This window comes from Polistes canadensis, unplaced genomic scaffold, assembly GCF_001313835.1.
Source record: "Polistes canadensis isolate GaletaPanama2010 unplaced genomic scaffold, ASM131383v1 scaffold_4, whole genome shotgun sequence".
NCBI lineage: Eukaryota > Metazoa > Arthropoda > Insecta > Hymenoptera > Vespidae > Polistes > Polistes canadensis.
Window position 1 is genome coordinate 1,152,944 of NW_014569551.1, and position 18,994 is coordinate 1,171,937.

At 38.7% G+C, this 18,994-nt stretch overlaps 1 long non-coding RNA gene across 1 annotated transcript in view; it reads right to left on the reverse strand.

The window, feature by feature from the left end:
* Window positions 1–4,524: 4,524 nt before the first annotated feature.
* The window catches only part of LOC106787384, a 463,752-nt gene continuing 449,282 nt past the window's right edge, over window positions 4,525–18,994 (reverse strand). Inside the window, exon 3 of the long non-coding RNA XR_001381771.1 lies at window positions 4,525–4,574. This is a non-coding gene — a long non-coding RNA (uncharacterized LOC106787384). The remainder of the gene's footprint in view (window positions 4,575–18,994) is intronic.

The following is an 18,994-nucleotide window of genomic DNA, read 5'->3' on the forward strand; positions in this document are numbered from 1 at the left end:
GGTGTTTTTAGATTCTCTCTTTTATCCATTCGCGTGCATATGATACGTACCAAGGCACACACGTGTAATCTCTCTTCCTTTCTCTAACTCTTTCTTCTTTGACTTGAAAGAAAAGCAAATCCTTTTGTCCCCGAGTGTTTAGTTTAAAAAAAAAAAAGGAATCCTTATCCTCAAACTCCTTAGAAATTCGTTCTAGGCACAACCTAACAAACACAATGAAAATGAAGAAGAGTTTTGATGGAAAAGGAAAGAAAATAGGTGAAAATGAAGAAGAAAAGGGACAAAGAAAAAGGACAACGGTGGAGGAGATTCGTGACGCTCGATTTGTCCCGAATCGACTAACATAAGAATAACCGTGGCGTGTGTCTTCCGGCATGGATTCTTGAATTTCTAACCACGTATGTGAATAACATACGTAAGTACATTACCTGAACGAGCTCTACGTTCTCGCTTAGAGGAATGCCTCTACTAATCCTCGAGAGCAGACGTCCGAGCGGCAGCTTCTACTATGAGTTATGGTAAACGGGTGCATAATTTGCCCGTTTCTCATGCTTTCACTTGGCCGTCAAAGCCGCGGAGACGAACGTTCACCGAGTAAAGAGCCTAAACGACTCGTTCCGCTCGAGATCATACTCGACGATATTTCTACGTTTCCTTATCTCTTTTGAGATTCACTAGAATTGTTCAATTTTTCTTTTTGTTTCTTTTGTGCGTTTAACGATTAATACTCTCAGAACGGTCGTTAACGAAATAACGGCGATTGAGAAACGTCGCGATCTCGTTTCTCTTTCTCTCTCTATTTAGCGAGAGTGCGATAAACCAAATTGGCAGGTGATCCAGCGTAATTGACTTTCCAAGCATGGTGTATTGCAGTCGCGGATCGATGCTTATCCGGCCACGTCCGAAATGTCCGCGTTGATTATGCATCTGTGCGATTTATGCGTCAGCAATGCGACACCCACATACGCATCGTTTATCGTGCTCAATTTCTCTCTCTCTCCCTCCCTCTTTCTCTCTATCTCTCTCTATCTATCTTTCTATCTATCTCTATCTCTATTTCTCTCTCATTTGGTTTTCCGTTAACGAGCAGAACACGCTAACATTTCAGTAATCAAACCGAAGAGAGAGAAATAGACGCGGTATAATCATCTCGTTTAATTCATTAAATTAGTTAACGATGAAAAGTACATATTTGCATGACAATTCATAGGTGGTCGTAAAGCCTCAACTTGTACAAATGTATCGTTCCGATAGAATGTCTTTTTTTTTTAAACATTTGTCACGGAAGATAAAAGATAGAAGAAAGGGAGAGTGAAAAGGGTATATAGGTACGCGTATAGAAAGTTGATTTCTCGACCGACTTGTTAAGTAATTTAATAGAATATAATCGTCTCGTTTAGATAGTGGGCTGGTGGGGAGACGGGGGGGGGGAAAGACATTCGTAATACCGGTCAACGCCACTTACCGATCCCATTTGTCTTCCCATCTCGAGTTACAGCGCGACGAAGCGCGTAATCGCGGCAAACAGGGCACCGAGGCCGCGGGGATTGCTCGATGTAGATACCTTCGGACGTACGCGTAACCCGTAATTAATCGTCATCGCATGTTCGAGATCTTCCTGTTTCGAGTTGGTACAAGATTGGTGCGCGCGCCGCCATAGGATCGCCATAAATTTGATCACCGTCGAAGTTTCCAACGTATCGTTCGTCTCCTTTCTTTTTCTCTTTTTCTCTCTTCACCTCCGGCAATTTTATAACGCATTATACGATCTCCTTCTTTATTCTTGATCGTCCTTGAAAGAAGATTGAACAAAAATAAAGAGTAGAGAGAGGGAGGAAGGTAAAAGGGAGAACAAAATTTCATATCGAATCGTCCGAGAAAAATGGTAAATTTCTTTAAGATCGTTCGATATAAAATGTTCCTCGGAGCACGCTCGTATCCTTGAAAATGAAAGGCGACGTATGTAGGTACGTCGTAAATGGGTACATATATTTGTATATGTTCCACGGGATCGGTACTGATTTCGGTTGAAAAACTTTGAATCTTTGTACATTTGATACAATGAAAATAAGATAGTAGTTGTCGTTCCGTATACGAGTATATACGCGTTCTCTTAGCGTACTGGAAAAACGATCGTAATATTCCGTTCGCGAATGAATTTCTATGCAAATGTAAGATCGAACGCGACGTAAGTATTTGAAGGAGGAAAAAAATCGGTGTATCATCTTTTATACGCGAGATCGTGTTAGTGTCCTGAATACAGTTGGTTTACGAGCTACAACGTATCGACTCGACGATGATATCGTGAATATCTCGCAATTCGAATGAGACGGCACATCGTCAACATTTTTTAAATTAATATCTAGTTAAAGTAACCTATCGGAATAAAATAGATTCTTTTCGCGATGATATTGACAGACATTATTTTTTTATTGTCCAGAGAAGAAGTGAAAATTGATGTACGTTAGAAGCGTGAATATTTGCATGAAGATAAGATTGTATATATAAAACTATGCAACGATTAGTTGAAATAGACAAAGAGGCGTAGACAGAAAGAGTTAACGATAGTCGTCGTTAGAAATCTCGAGAAGAACGTCGTGTCTCTGTACCTCGCGTATATATAACGTTAATGTGTTACATAGTTGTATCTTGGCGCTTGTCTACGCGTTACTTACATTCGTCCGTTTCTCTCTCACTTTCACGTTTACCTTACCAACGTTACTCTTAGTCGTATCGTTAGTATTATCGAAACGATCCTTACCATGTTTACCAAGAGTATAACGTGTTTCTTTAGACAAGCCTTATTTAAGCCACGATTCCAACGAAATTATTTTCTATTTGTCTTTAGCGAGAATACGTTTATTACCATTTATTACTTTACAGATATAGAATATATACGAGGAGATATTTACGAAATGAATAATTCTACGCGTGCGATTACATGCTTACATACATATGTATATACAGTCGTACATGTAAATAAAATCTATATGTAGAAGTATATATATATAATTATATTAACATATATTATACTTATATATTTTCTAATAAATTTGATAACGCTTAGATATTGCGATAAGTTTATCGATTATTATTCACGGAAATATGTATGTATTATATGTGGCATTGATATCGTTTAATTTTGATTAGGCGTGCCGCAGCGAGATAATGCGCGTGAATGAGGCCACGCGATCGTCCGTAAACTTGGCCATACACAAGAGCGTGGATCGAACTCGATTATCATCTTAATGACGACGTTCATATCGAATCGTTCACGAGCGAACGCTCATCGAACAGGCTTTCCTCTCGTCAACCGAGACGACGACATAAAGTATTCAGCAAAGCTGCTACGTGAAAGTATTTCATATTTAATCGACGTCACTGTCTACCACTGTCGACACGCCAATTCGACAACTTCCAAATTTATTCTCCCTTCGTCAAATTAGTAATTATCGTCTACGGAAAACTAAACTTTCATCCGAAGGTCGTCTAATAGACGGAAATTTAATTTTTCAACGCGTACACAATTTACAACGAAGACTAATCACGTTGATTTGTATAAACAATTAAAAAATGGATAGGTGTATGTATACTATGTCTCTATATGCAATTATTACATTAGGATTTCTTCGAAGAACAGGTACACGTAATTTATATTTTGTTTACATACGAAGATACATGTACTAACATCATATCTATATGACCTCGGCTGTAATAGCTTTCATACTAGTCATCTATCGACCGTGCTTATATAAACATCGTTGCTCGATCTCTGCCATATTTTTACTTATCCTTTTATACTCTCATACGAGTTATATTTCACATTATTCGTAGAACAGTGCTAAATTTCATTTATTCTTTCATTAATTAACGATCTTTTATATATAATATTATGTCAATACATTTCCTAGAAACGTGCATTGTTAAATATTAATAACAGGATCTTCGGAGGATCATCAACGCATTCGACGACTTCATTATATATTAATATGGAAAATGATTTTTTTATATTATTTAATAATCTTCTTTAACATTATTTTAACACGTTTCAGAAAAATTGTAATATTATTTAATATCGTGGAATATTATTAACAGCGAGGATCTCCAGAGGATCATTGACAGAGATACGATCAATTTGTAATATTCATTAGTATTGAATTTTATATTATTATTTAATAATCCTTTGTTAAAACATTATTTGTGAAAATGTAATATACAATATCATCGAGTACGATCAACAACGAGGGAATCTTCAGGGGATCATCGGTGTAACATTTCTCACCAACAATAGACGTAACGAGAATCTCTTTCTAAACCGTTCTAATCGTATTTTTCTTTGCGGTCCAGAAGGCACGATAGTGCGAGTTGCGATCGACGATAACATAACGCGTCGGTTCTAATCCATTTGGATATCTTTCTTAGTTTCGGTGTTGTTATGGGAATGGAAAGGCGAGTTTGGCTTCTATCAGCACGACCGATCGTTTAGATATAATTACTGACAATCTTGAAGGGCTCGTGGTATCTCTTTATTCGTGATTGGCCATTTCCATGGTTCTCGGTGATCGTTAACGAGCCTACAAAAGGAGAAAAAGATCTATAAGAGAAGAAGAAGAAGAAGAAGATCGTAAAGGAAGAAACGGAATTGCTAGGAAGGAACGAAGGATTGTAGCGAAACGTTCATTCTGCCATTCTATAAATCCTCCATACACGGGCTTTCGTCTGCCGAGTTCAACCTGAAAATCAATTTCTTTAACAATTTATAGCGATCCTTGAGAGCGTTCACCGGCAATGCAAGAAATTAGATATCAACGAGGAACGATTCTCCTACTTGTGACGATATCGGTATGCTTGGTGTTGCTTCGCAAAACGCGTATAATAGAAACGGCACCGTCTTCCTCGATTTAACGCGTAACGTTACCATCCTACATCGAGCTTGAATTAAAACCTGACCGATGATTTTCAAGCAACACGGATCGTGGAACTGCCGAAGAACGATATAAATTTCTAACTCGAACGATCATCTGTGTATTTCATTCTATAGCATTTCTTATTCTTATGCTTATTCTTATTATTCTTCTTCTTCTTATTCTTCCTCCTCTATAGAAGTCAGCTGAGTTTGTTGTTGGAGTATGATTCGAGAGATTCAAAAAATCATAAATTATCGAACAGAGAGAAAGAGAATGAGAGTTGAAATATATAGAAGGAGAATTAATAAAACGTACGGGTTACAAGGTTTCGATAAGGATCGTATAAAAATTGTGCATCGATATCGTAAATCGATTTCGTATTCCAGCATGCGTCCTACGTCTTCTTAGCGCGGCCTGGGGTGAGACCTGGGAAACGCGTGAATTAACAAGCGCGTCGTCGTTTCGCACAATCGCTAACGGTTGTACGAACAGAATGTCGTAATTCTCACGAAACGACAATATTCTCTCGGCTCTATAGGTGGTCATTAATGTGCACACGGGTGCCGTAATAAAGACGAAAGAAAGTTAAGCAGAAAAGGAAAAAGAAAAAAGGATGTAGTTTAGAGGAAAGGGTAGACCGATTGACCGGTCGAATAAATTGATAACAAAGGCTCGTATAACTATTAATTAATTATCATACTGAAATAAACATTTTTAACAAGATCTCCAGAGGATGGACCTTCAAAATTTGCTTGGTTATTCGTGACAACTTTTTAAATAACGGACGTTTAGTCGCGTAACTTGCTTGCCAAGAGGTACGCGCTCGGTAGATAATAATTAAAAAGACTTTTCTTTATCTTCTTTTTAAATTCTTTTCATTCAACCGATCGTGGAAGATACGAAAATATAATATATACGCTTGTGGTAAACAGGTACCCGAGTTTTTCTCTCTTTATTTTGGTCTCCGTTTTTCTTATATTGTAAAATGTACCATCTTAACCAACGCGTCCAGTAGATCGGTTTAATAAGGATGATAAAACGACGTTAACGCGAAATTACGAAACGTCCTTTAGGCGGACCTCCTGGACGGTGGTGGAATTGTCAGTGTAACCTGACGATCAGCGGGTGTCCATTCGAAAAAATACGATTCGCGCGTTCTCTCATACAAACTTTTTTATACATGTAGATGCACGCGCGATGGAGAGATCGTCTCTACGAAGTTTCTCCGAGGAGCTCGAAAAATTGGCACTAAAGCCGATGGACGTCTTCATATCCATGCATCTCACTGTGGAGTCCGGACCCCGTGCAGGTAATTCCAACGTCACCACCACCACCGCCATCGCCACCACTGTGGATTTGAATATCTCTATAAATAATCGATTATATGGCGAGCGTTAAACGTCTTAATGAGCGAGGCACCATGTCTTGTCTCTTGGGTAGCCGAAAGACGGGACCCTGTTCTTCTCTTTCTCTCTCTTTCTCACTCGTACTAACACGAAGCAACCCGTGCTCGCCGTCTCTTCTTCGTGATTATCGTTTCCTCCTCAACGCCGACCAACAACCAATGAAGACGCTTCGGTAGAACGTGCGAATGGTCGATGAGAATTTCAAAGGAAGCGAGAGAGAGAGAGAGAAAGGGTAAAGTTCCTTCGGTGATTAGCTCGAAGGATATTAGAAAAGAACAGACAAAAGAAAAAAAACAAAACATACAAGAAGGGCGATGAAATTATCGAATTCTCGACGCTTCCGTTACTTGATCAATCCTTTTAGAAATACAATGAAATACAATATTCTTCAATTATCTTTTTGCGAGAAATTCAATATAATAAATTTAGGTGATCGTTGAATATATAGAAGGTATAATTATTCATAGTTTATTTCGACGATATAATTAGAAGAAAAAAATATTTAGATTTTTTTCTTCTTCTTAGGTTTTCTTTCGACAAAACTTTCAGATGATCTTTGAAATATTTTTCTTTCTACTTTTCGCATATAACGTTACATAGGAGGAAACTTTGAGTTGCCGGACGGTAGTAATTAAATGTTATAGGAGTTTGACTTAATTAATCCCACCGAGAGATGTTACGAGATATGAGACCACGATGAGTGAGCGAGGAGGAGTTTCTTCGGTCGGCGGAAGTTTCGAGAGTTCAAAGAAAGACACTCCCATAGAAACGTATATCTTCGGAGAGAAGATTAGAAACAAACAGCACGAATGTACGATGACTTCCAGAGAAATGCTTGGCCAAGTTTCATTTTCGATGGCTGAACGATTCGTTATCTCGCCGGTGATCTCATTCTAAGGTGTTCTCTTTCCGTATGTTCACACCATTCATTTTGATAGTCCCAATTTTATTTTTGTCATTTTAAATGATCAAAGGCTCATCCGAAAGATAAAAGTTTTCTTCCCGAGTTGATTATCTAATATTATTAGAACAGACGTTCTATTATCGTAAAATGGTCATTTATTTTTAACTTTTACGTTAATGACTTTAACGTTATGACAGCCATATGAATAGCTATAGAAAACATTTTTTTATGCCTTCAGCCCCTATTACCAAGCTATACTCGGCCTTTCTCGGTGCTATAATTTAAAAACGCAAAGAGCTTTGAGTGGCTAACTCATCACAAAGGACTGGGTGACTGGTGGAACCGTTGGTGACGTAATAGATCGCACGGAAATGGCACTCAAGGGTTGTTTCAGGAACGAAGTGATATCTAGGTCGAGGCTTCTTGAAATTCATTCCCTCATTTTCTACTGCTTTAGTCTTTCCTTATAGCTTCGTAAAAAAACGCAAACGATGCAACACCAAGTATCAACCCTACTTTTTTCTACTTGTTTTTCTCCTAGTCTCTAGCTTTGAACTTCTTAAGTTTTCCCGTTATAGCGGTCATCTTCTTTAGCCCGTTTTTTTTTTCTTTTTATTTTTTTCTTTTTATTTTCGAGTCCTGTTTTATATCGTAGAATAGGTGTAGTACCCAGGGAAGACTTTAGAGAAAACTGAGATTTTATCGTGTCGACACGAACCGCCAGCTTCGGTCGGTCTTCGTGTCATCGGTGTCGTTTTTCAAATGGCGCGTCATCTATTTTTCGCGTTAAAAGGAAGAGACCAAAGAAGATGGCGAACATCGAAGGAAGATATTATTTTACACGCCTGACGAACCGTGATTAGGACGTATTTCTTTTTTTCTTTCTTTTTTCCTTTTTATAATTTTAATCCCTGAGAGAGAAAAAAATATAAAGAGAGAAATAGAGAGAGAGCGAGAGAGAGAGAGAGAGAGAGAGAGAAAGATAAAGAATAATAGATCCACGGATGCGTAATATAAATCTATCTTCCTTCCTTACTTTCGATATTTAATTTGTCAGCGTATTTACAATACAGCTTTCCTTTCTACGCGAGTAAAAAGAATACGAATGCAGCTACGATATGATCGTATAGAAAGGAAATTGAAATATCAGGAAGTTTGCGGGATATTGGAAAAATTGGATTCGATTCTGTCTGTCTTTTTCACTCTCATTTTTGCATCTATCGTATTAATGGAACATAGTATATATACTATACGTATTTGTGAATCATATCAGATAGCAAATGGAAAGAAACAATAGAGTACTCATGTAGGAAGGATAACATGTTTCATTATTGAATGAACAAAAATTGATGGGAGACGGAAGAGGGGGTGAAGGGATTCGTTCGATTTTACGCATTCTGAAATCTACAGTATTTTTTTATCTAGGAAGTTTAAGAACTAAGTTATATTGACATATATAAAAAATAGAGTAAAATAAGAAGAAGAAGAAGAAGAAGTTTCGCGTGGATGATCTCACGCGTAATACAGGGTGTCGGAGGATAAAATATCGGGTGTTGTCGAGGTGGTAGTCTCATCATAGCAAGAGACACCTTATCCACAATATTCGTCTCCCGTTTTACTAAAACTTAATCTACCGGTGTCTCGCCACTGTCATGTGGGAAGGAAAAAGAAGAATAACAAAAAAAGAAAAAAGAAGCAACTAAAAAGAAAAACGAAGAAGAAGAAGAAGAAGGAAAAGAAGGAGAAAGAGTATTATTGGTGCGAGGAAGGCAAAAAGTTCCTAGGGTCGTTTAATAAGTAGGAAGAAATGGAGGTGAGATGGGGCCGGGATATCGTCTCTCTCTCTCTCTCTCTCTCTCACCCAACTTCTATCGATATATCGAATTACGAAGAGGGTTGAAGAAGGAAGAGACTTGGTTATTGGACAAGATGCATGTTCGGCACGATATCAAAGAGGAAGCAGTGATCGGTCTAGGAAGAGCGTATTCAAGGATCAAGATAGAGTGAGAGAAATAATAAAAGAGGCAAAGAGAGAGAAAAAGGGAAAGAAAAAGAAATAGAGGGAGTGAAAGAGAGAGGGGTAGAGAGATTGTGAAAAGGGCGGCTTACGTGCTAGCAAACATTATGCTAATGCCGCATGCTCATAAATGCGACGTGTGCGAACACCGACGTATATTCAACGCGTAGGGAGAAATAATCATCGCTTCTCGCAAACGTAAAAGGAGAAAGAAAATAAAAAAAAAGAGATAGAGTGAGATAGATAGATAGAGTAATCCATAACGTATCCCTCAAACTAATTACGAGTGTGTTATTTAGTCAATAGTCTATACCTTTTGTTTAGATGAAATTTCATTTGAATATAGTGCTTCGGAAAGGGTTTACGACGGGAATAAAACTAATACTACGATTTATTTCTAACGCCTCGTTGTTAGAGAAAGTTAAAGTTTTACCGTTCGATTCATTTATTTTTTTTCCCCCTTTCTTTCTCTCTCTCTCTCTCTCTCTCTCTCTGTTTCTATTTCTCATTTGTTTTTAGGTAGTATTCTAGAACCATTCAAGCTATATATATATGTATAGAACAATGAAAGTTTGGCGTGTGTAGGAAGTAAGCAAGGGAAGTCGGTCCTCCGAATCGGATGTTGTAGTTCGAGGCGAAACAACGGGGCGCATAATGGTCGTCTAGGCGGGAAACTCGAGCACATAGAGAATGCCTCTTACGTGTCCTTCCGCGATGCATAACCTGGCTAAGTAAACTCGACCCACGTTTGCGATCGTAAACGCGCCTCCAGCGGCGTCGGTCGTCGATAAAATAAGAACCTCCTCTTGTCTCTTTTGTAAAGTAAAAAGTGGGTAGAGAACCAAAAAATCTGTAGTAAACACATAGTCACGATTAGTTAAATCGTCATTTTAACCTCATTTCGATTTCCTGGTCCAGCGTATCGGAAAAGACCACTGAGAAATTTGAATGGGAGAAATTTAATTTTGATGGATTTTCCATAGCGCGTGCGATGATGAGTTTCGATCGAAACTTCGAGGGAACTCGTACGAGCACGAGGCTATAATTATTTCCTCTATTTTATCGTAAACCGCGCATAGAATAGATACGCCGGTTCGATAAGGGAGAACCAGGAAACGTGGCCGCGACTTTGTACGCGGTGCCGAGTTCAAATCGGTCCCAGCTAAGAGCCGATCATTATCATTCAACAGAGAACGCAGTATCTCGTACTAATCTTCGCGATTACCTAGGCCCCCGATATAGCGGCCTGAGAAGCCGGTGATTAGAAACGCTTTATTGCTTTACATACGCGCGATCGTTGCAGAATAGCATAGAGACCGTTCGTTCTTAATCCGATAAAATCCATACGCCGTTCGAAGATCGTTTATTGCGAAATCGAACGTTCTATACGAAGATTGTATTGCCCTTTAACGAGAGAGTCCTTAGTTTCGACAATTTCTAGGTAAATTCATTTGTCGTTAAGTATGTTTGGCAGCTTAACGTTAAGTTTCGTAGTTATTCACTTTTGAAATATTACAGATTCCTCTCGATCAGTAGCCACGAATATCGGCGCCTTTGTCGAGTCATTGTGTGTCCCTCGCATTAGAAAGCCGAGAGTCGAATACCAATATATGCCGTGACTGTTCGACACACACATATATATATATATATGTACAAAAGAAGTTTCGTTAAACTTGTATGCGTTTTAACATTTATTGTTTGCCGAGTGCTCGCAAACACGTTAGTAGAGAAACAGAGAAACGGAGAAGCCAGCCAAGCGGCTTTAAGAGTTTAGTAGGAGGAAAAAGAAAAGGAGAGGAAAAAGAGGAAGAGAAGGAGCTTGCGAGAGGGAACAAATAGTTGTAAACGAGGGCGAGAAAGGTCTCTCATAGGAGCCAGCCGAGCCCCCTATTGTTTTCACTTCTCGGTTGCCTCGCGATTACACGTACGTCGGGAAACCAAAGGATAACGTATGTACTAAACTCGAATCGATTATTCCTGAGTCGCTGTAACTCTAATTTGTTATTCGTTTCGTAAATATTCTTAAGCGACATCGATAGAAATAGAGAAATAGAGAAAAAGATACTTACGTTGAATATTCAGGTCGACCTAAATAACACTTTCATACGTTTCTTAGAAATCCATGTCTAGTCTATACCATACGTAACATCCAGAGCTCTTTCTATTTCTTTATTTTCTCAAACGTGCTCTTTCCTTTTTCTATCGTAACATGCATGAATGCATAAACCAAGACACGATGAATTATTCGTACGTTACTTTTTGTTAAATACTACTACGATCATAGTATACGGTAAACGTGACGAGTTAAAGATTACGGTGTGTTAACCGAGATATATCGAGAAGCTACCGCGAGCTTCCGAACGAATCGGTAGCAGTTTGATACGATAGAAGGTATCGAAAGTCGTTAGTCAATGATACAGTTTTCAGTCTTGCCGAGGCGGATGAAAGCGTGGGCGAGTGCAGTATCGCTTTGTTCTCTGAAGGCATTCACGCGCATACATAAACACGGATACTCTTTCCGAAGGATCTTACTGCTTCTCTCTCTTTTGAAGAATCAAAGAATGGATATAGAGTATACTCTATATCTTTATTTCAAGTATACATACTCACGAGAGTTCCATTCGATCTCAGAAGTAACAAATAGAGGATTTTTAGTACGTACATTTTGTACGTTCAATCGAGATCCATAAAAGCAAGGAAACGATGAGAGAGAAAGAAAAAGAAAGAAAAAGAGATACCTAATCCAAAGGCAGGCTCCATCGCTCCCGAGATCTTTTATCGAACGAGTGTTTTTTAAAGTCTCCATGTGCGTACTTTATGAAGTCCAATCAGCCATCCAAAGATAGACAACACTCTACCGAGAACGCTTACTCTTATCAAAAGAACGCAGAGCGCACGCGTACGCAAACGTCGAGCGAATATTGTACTGGTATTATAATACCATTGCAGACGTGGCATTAACTTATCGTCCGAATGGATCTTCGAACGTTCCCTTCGTCGAGTAACTTTACTGAAACCTTTTGTCCATGTAAGTACATATCAAACCATATAAAAAACATCATCTTCGTTTTCATCGCAATATCCTATTTCACATTATATATATGTTACCGTCCTAGCCGGAAATCCGCCATTGCTAGTAATTCCTCGGTATTCTCATCAATGCAAAGAGCATTCCGATGAAATCGGAAACAGAAAAATTCTTACAGTTTTTCCTAAGCATTAAACATAATACTTAGATATTCTATAGAATATCCAATTACTATTTAAACAACGTTGAAAAAAATACATTCTCGGGCACAGACGCACACGGCCATACGAAACCCCTCCCAATCAGAGGAGAAAATCAAATCACAGATTGCAATGCTGTAAATTGTACAACTTTACTATTTCTTTGAAAAGTTTTGGTGAATATTTTTTATATTAAAAGTAAATAAATTTTAATGAAACTTATATTAAATAAAAGTACACTCTTTTGTCTACGCGTAGAATACCATATCGAGTTATAAATTTAGCATGTAAAGCAATATATATTTTGTTTTGTTTTAACTAAAACAACGTCAAGTATAAGCGGTTACGTTGATGAGAAAAAGAGAGGCTTTTTGAAAACCCGGAAATATTCATCACTCTGCGGGAAGATTTATTTGAATAGAGATCGGAGAGCAGCGCAAATTATGCAAATATGGCGTCTGCGATTTCATCTCTCTCTTTCTCTCTCTCTCTCTCTCTCTCTGTCTCTCTGTCTCTCTCGTAGCCCAGAACGAAGACCAGAGAAGGTTGACGAGGCTTCTGATTTTTAATCGCGGTAGACGAGTGCCGCTCGATATATCGTGACAATGGCGGGAGCGACGTGCAATTGTGCATTATTCAGTATGCCCTAGAGGGCCGCCGTTATCTCCTGTGTAGCGGCTCTCAGACACGACGACGACGACTACGACGACGATGACGACGACGACGACGACTTGGTGGACGGTCGAATGACGCCATAACCGCGACTACTACTCGCGGACGATATTTTACGCTTTAACACGCGAGGGAGTCCGCCGTTTGCCGCCGGCGGCTACGATGAAAACGACTCTCGAAAGCCACTCGTCTCGCTTGGACCCGCGCCCTATTAATTCCCATGAAAACTCTAATTGTACTCCGACTCCCTAGCCGTTCTCTCCAACCAGTTGGATGAACGTAGAGAAAGAGAGAAAGAGAAAGAGAGAGAGAGATAGAAAGAGACATAGAAAGTGCGATTTTCCAGTGAACGTTCGCTTTTATGAAACTTCATGCCCACGTTTTTTACTATCAGCTAAATATCCGATCGAAGTTATTATTTGTATGATCGCAGTATCATTATTATTCGTTGATATCGAAATATCGTAGAGTACTATGCAAATATAATCGGTTCGTTCCGGCTTTAACTTTTCGATCGCTAATTGTCCACTTTTCACCCTTATTAACTTCACTAATTCCAATCATTTTGATAACACATTCTCGTTTTATTACAATTTTCATTAATTCTATTCGCGCATTAACGTTTATATATCTGCTTAAAAGAACATATATTTTCTTATCATTGGAATATGGTATTATTTTGCTACGAGTGTAACTTAAAATCATGTAATATCGACTAATAAGCTCGATCAAAATTGATGATTTAATTATAAGTAAAAATGCATAATTTTTGGTTGATCATTCGTTGTAAGGTATTAATATGTTTGAAAACAATTGTGCACATATACAAAACTAATTCAGAATATGATTGTAATATAAAGAATATTTGATAATAAAAATATTATATTTACGTGTAATGCACAATAAATGCATAAAAGTGTAGTCGAGAAGGGAAACGATGAAAAATCGAAAAACGAAAGATAGAAACATAGAAAGACAGAACGAAAGAGAGAGCGAGAGATAGAGAGAGAGGGAGAAAGCTGACTCGAGCCTATTGTGCTCGAGCCCATTTGCGAAATCGCTTAACTGCTTTAACGCTTCGATGGTGGACCTTGTCTACAGGTACAATCATCAGAGAGTCCGCAAACCGATTATATCCTCTATCGACTAACAACGAATCTACCCAATTATCCACCCTCTCTCTCTCTCTCTCTCTTTCTCTTTCTCTCTTTCTCACCCCTTCTTCCTCTCTTTGAAACCGATCGAATTTGAACGCGTCATAGAACCCTATGCCGAATTTTTAGTTCGAATAATTTTTTCGAACATTACGAGCTCTGAAAAGTGACGTTTAATGTAAATCTTATTTCTCGCAGATACACTTTAACGTCTCATATTCTCCACGTGATGTCTGTTAGAAATCAGTGATACATTTTTAATAAATAACGAGAGAGTTCACGAATGAGTCGGAAAGTACGTAGGTAAGTATCGTCAGTTAAATAACGGTTTCATGGTCGAGTCGATTAATATTTCAACGAGCATGGTTAACGATACACACAATTTGCCCTCTCCTTTTTCCTTCCGAAGAGAAGAACTCAAGTCCATTCACGATGCAAAGTATTCCCTGATGTCTGCCTTCGAGATCGGTCCGAGAATGCAGGAGTGAGAACAAGAGAGAAAGCAAGAGAGCGAGAGAGAGAGAGAGACAGAGATACAAAGACAGATAGGTGGGGGAGGGGGAAAGGAGATGGAAGGAGAGAGATCTCGGAGGGCCACTGGCTCTTTCGGGATTTGGGCGACAAGATGTTAACAAGTGTGTTCTCCCTCTCTGGCGTTGGTGCCGAGCCGGCCGAGCCGAGGTGACACGATGTAATCTGAGACAGCCGACTTCGACTTGGACTGGCCCCAGAGTCTGTCTCTTTCTCTCTTCCTCTCTTTCTCTCTTTCTTTCTCTCTAGAGCCGTTTCAAAGGCTAACTCTTTTCTGTCTCCTTCTCTTCTTCTTCTCGCAGTCCGCGCCGAAGCACGAGGAACCAGAAGATAAAAGAAAAGGAGAACCGACTTGTCCGTCTCTCACGCGCGACAGGACAGGCTGAGGGACAAAAGAGCAAAATGGTAACGCGGCGTTCCTCTCGCGGAAGAATTTGCGTGCAATTTGTGCGCGTTCAGGAATCCCCAGGATTCGCAACGAAAAGCCACTCTGTTGGAGCGCTGTTTAAACCAAAGAAAGAGAGAGAGGGAGAGAAGAGAAGAAGAGAATGAGAATACTCGACTTCGATCTCAAACGTCTACCTTGGTATTTCGTTTCTTCCTTTCGGCAGGTTCTTCTAAGACCTTTAATACCTATGTAAGTAACGATGATGCTTTCCGAAGGACGAGGAATGGACTTTACGAATTAGAGCGATGCTTGTTGGGTAAAACTTCATGGTTCTTGGAAGGCTATAAATTTATCGAAGGTAAAAACAAAAAAAAACCATTAAGATCGATTCATTATTTTTATGTTAAAAGTCGAATAGGTATTGCGTATAAGTAAATCGTATTATAATAAATTATTGATAAATTATAGGGAAGTGTAAAATTAGAAGGGGTAAAAAGAAAAATAATTGAAGTATATAAAGAAAGTAAAAGTTGGAAATATAAATTATAGGAAAGAGAAAGGAATAGAGAAAGTTCGAGTTATTTGTATTGGATTAGAGCAAGGTAATAGAATATAACGGAGGATGGTGCGATTGGGTAAGCAGTTCTTTGTGGCAAGAGGATAACTCTCGAGTATCAATAAATTTTCAGTTAGAAGAGAGTGTGTCCTAGCATTAGGAAACGGGGACATAGTGTAAAGTGCACCTTTCATTTGTCGTTCTTCGACAATAGACAATGCCGGCAGATGGGAGATATTTCGTGAGACGACAAACGGTGTGGGTTGAAGAACGAAGAATCACGGAAAGCGGGACCACGTTGGTGGATTGTGTGTAAAATGTAGATAAAAGAGGGACTTACCCATCTGCCGTGAGTCTTTTCGCAGACGTAGAATCATTCGTGTTCCTTGGAAGTGAGGAGAAACCAAACGGAACCTCGATGTACCGCACTGCACCATTTTCGCTTCAAGGCACGCAGGTACGCGCGTCACGTGACGCGTGAGCACCTTTTTGCGCGCCGAGTTAAATCGTCCAAAGCGAATCGCGGTTTCTTCGGTTTTTCGAAAATTACCGCCGGACGCGGAATCCAAGTTGAAAGACTTATTATGTCGAAACTTGTTTTGCTCGAGGAGATACGATAAAAACAGATTCGCCGACGCTAATACAGAGTTTCTTTTCCCAAATAGCCTCGTTAGGAAGAAAATTTGTACTCGTTATCTTCGACGTTGTTTAGAAACGATGATGAAAACGTTTTAGAAATTCGATCCTTTTATTGATATTAGTTATATATAATTACAAGAGATATATTAAGAAATATATTTTCGGAAATGATAATCTAATGCGTATTACATTAATAAATTACGTAATAATATAACTATAACGTATCAAAATCGTGTACGTTAGCGAATTAAAAAAATAATACGTACGTGACTGAGTCTTTGTTTAACACGTTTATCTTCTACGAAAGATGCGTACCTTATCTTGCGTGGAAACGAACTCGCGTCGTCATCGTTTAAGAAGTTCGGATAAGAGATGAGAATTGTGGATGAACAGGCGGACGTGACGTCACTTTCACAAGAGGATGATCGAGAAAAAAGATTAAGAAAAAAAAAACGAGGAGAGAGAATACGAGGATCGAATATTAATATTGTTTGTTTAATGTAAGCCTTTCGAAAGGAACACGCATGGACGGATCGAGAATGAGAAAGACATGAGCATGAAAGAAGCCTGGAGACAGCTAAGCAAACATTTCGGGCCTGCTACGTTCCTCTTTCCTCCTACGAGATCGTCGGACCGCACGCGTATCTTGTGCGAAAAATGACGGCTCCTTCTCCTTCTCCTTCTACTTCTCCACCTTATCCTATACGGTCGACGAAAGATACGAAAGAAAGATGATAAAAACGACGAGAAAACATCAATCCGTCCTTGTCGAGAGACGATATTGAACGCTTCGTAACGATTATAAAAGGATAGTTTACGATCGGGATTTAACGTTCCACCGTATCCAAGAGTTTACGACAAATAAGCGGTTCTAAATCACGGGATTTATTATTATTTTACATCATACAACGAATCTGTATTAAATCGTCGTAAACATAAGGAATGATATCGCGATCACGTCGATTTATTTCATAAATCGTTTGGCCTAGATGTTTTAATATCGTCAAATAAGATACGATACAATGTTTTCATCATAAATAGTCCGATAAGTACGATGATACTCGTCGGGATCGTATTCATTGCTAGAAAATGTTTTAAAATTGGACTCCTTTCGTACGAAACGTAATTCAAGCTTCGATCCGAGAGAAAGTATAAACAGGAATATAATATTGTTAGTAGATGGGATATAAACGACATTATATACTGAGAAAAGTAACGTAATCGTTGCTGACACTTTTAAAGAGCTTGCTCTCGAAATCGGAGGTTGTTCCTCTCTCGTTATCCTCTCGAATCATTTTTCGCTATCTTTCCTTCGACATTTCGAGGATACTCCTGAACATACCTCACATTTTTTAACTTCCACCTTTTCTACCTCGAACTCTTCTCTGGGTTTTTCTAAGCACTTAACCTTAATGTTTCTAACAAGAAACGGTTTTACTGACTGCCAAGCATTTTCACTACTCATCACGATTTTCCAATTTATACTTTGTTCCTCTTTTCTACAGCCTAATTAAATACATATTTATTTTGTAAAATATTTATTTAATGGTTTGAATTTAAATTCATTTACACAAACATTGATTACCAATAACAAATATTTTTGCATTTAAAAAAAGACGTAGAAAAATTTATCTCTAATTTCTGCTTTTGCACTTCTGTTTTTCACCCTTTCTCCTGCAATCGTAATTAATAGCAATAGAATGCAAATTATCGAGTTTAATGCATTTAAACTATCTTTCTAATAACGTGTTTGATTACTGATAAATCTTAAATGATATTACGTAAGTAAGTAAGTAAGTAAGTAAATAAATACCTTCGAGGATATGCTTAACGTTGATCTACGCGCATGATTCAGACATTCCCTTTTTACCTCGGTAACAAGGAACGTCGACGACGTTGCTTGATAAAAAGTTGAATAAATGAAAAAAGAACCGTACTACACATTTCTCTTCCTTTCTCTCTTTTTCTGTTTCTATCTTCTCCACCTCCTTACCCCTTCCTTCCTCCCTCTCTCTCTCTTTCTTTCTTTTCTCGCGTAACGCACAACGTGACGTGCACGTCACGCGCAGTAATTGAATGATTATTGTTAATCGTAAACAGGTAGCAAGTAGGAGCCGTCGACGGTGGTCATTGAAGGGACCAAGAGAAGGCGGTTAACTAAAAATCTTCTGGTGGTGCGCGCGTCCGCACACACGCGCACATAAACACACTTACATATACAGCAAAGTTGAGCGTAGCAGCCTGTAATTTTCCTTCACTGGGGTGAGGAGTAAGTCTTTTTATTTCTATTTCTTTCTTTCTTTCTTGGTTAACACAGCACCTCCCGCGAGTCAACGTCGGTCGGCACAAACGTCGCATTAAATCGTTACTCGACTCGTAGTTTCAAATTAAAAGCATCATCCTTCGACTTATGACGAGAAAGACGCGAATAGAAGAGAAAACTGCTTCCTCGTCTCTCTCTCTCTCTGAGACCTTTTCTCTTCTTCTTTTTTTCTTTTTCGTATTTTTCATATTTTTTTTTGCAAATTATTATCCGATAAAAAACTTGATCTTTTTTTACTACGATTTGCGAAAGCGACAAACGACGAAGAC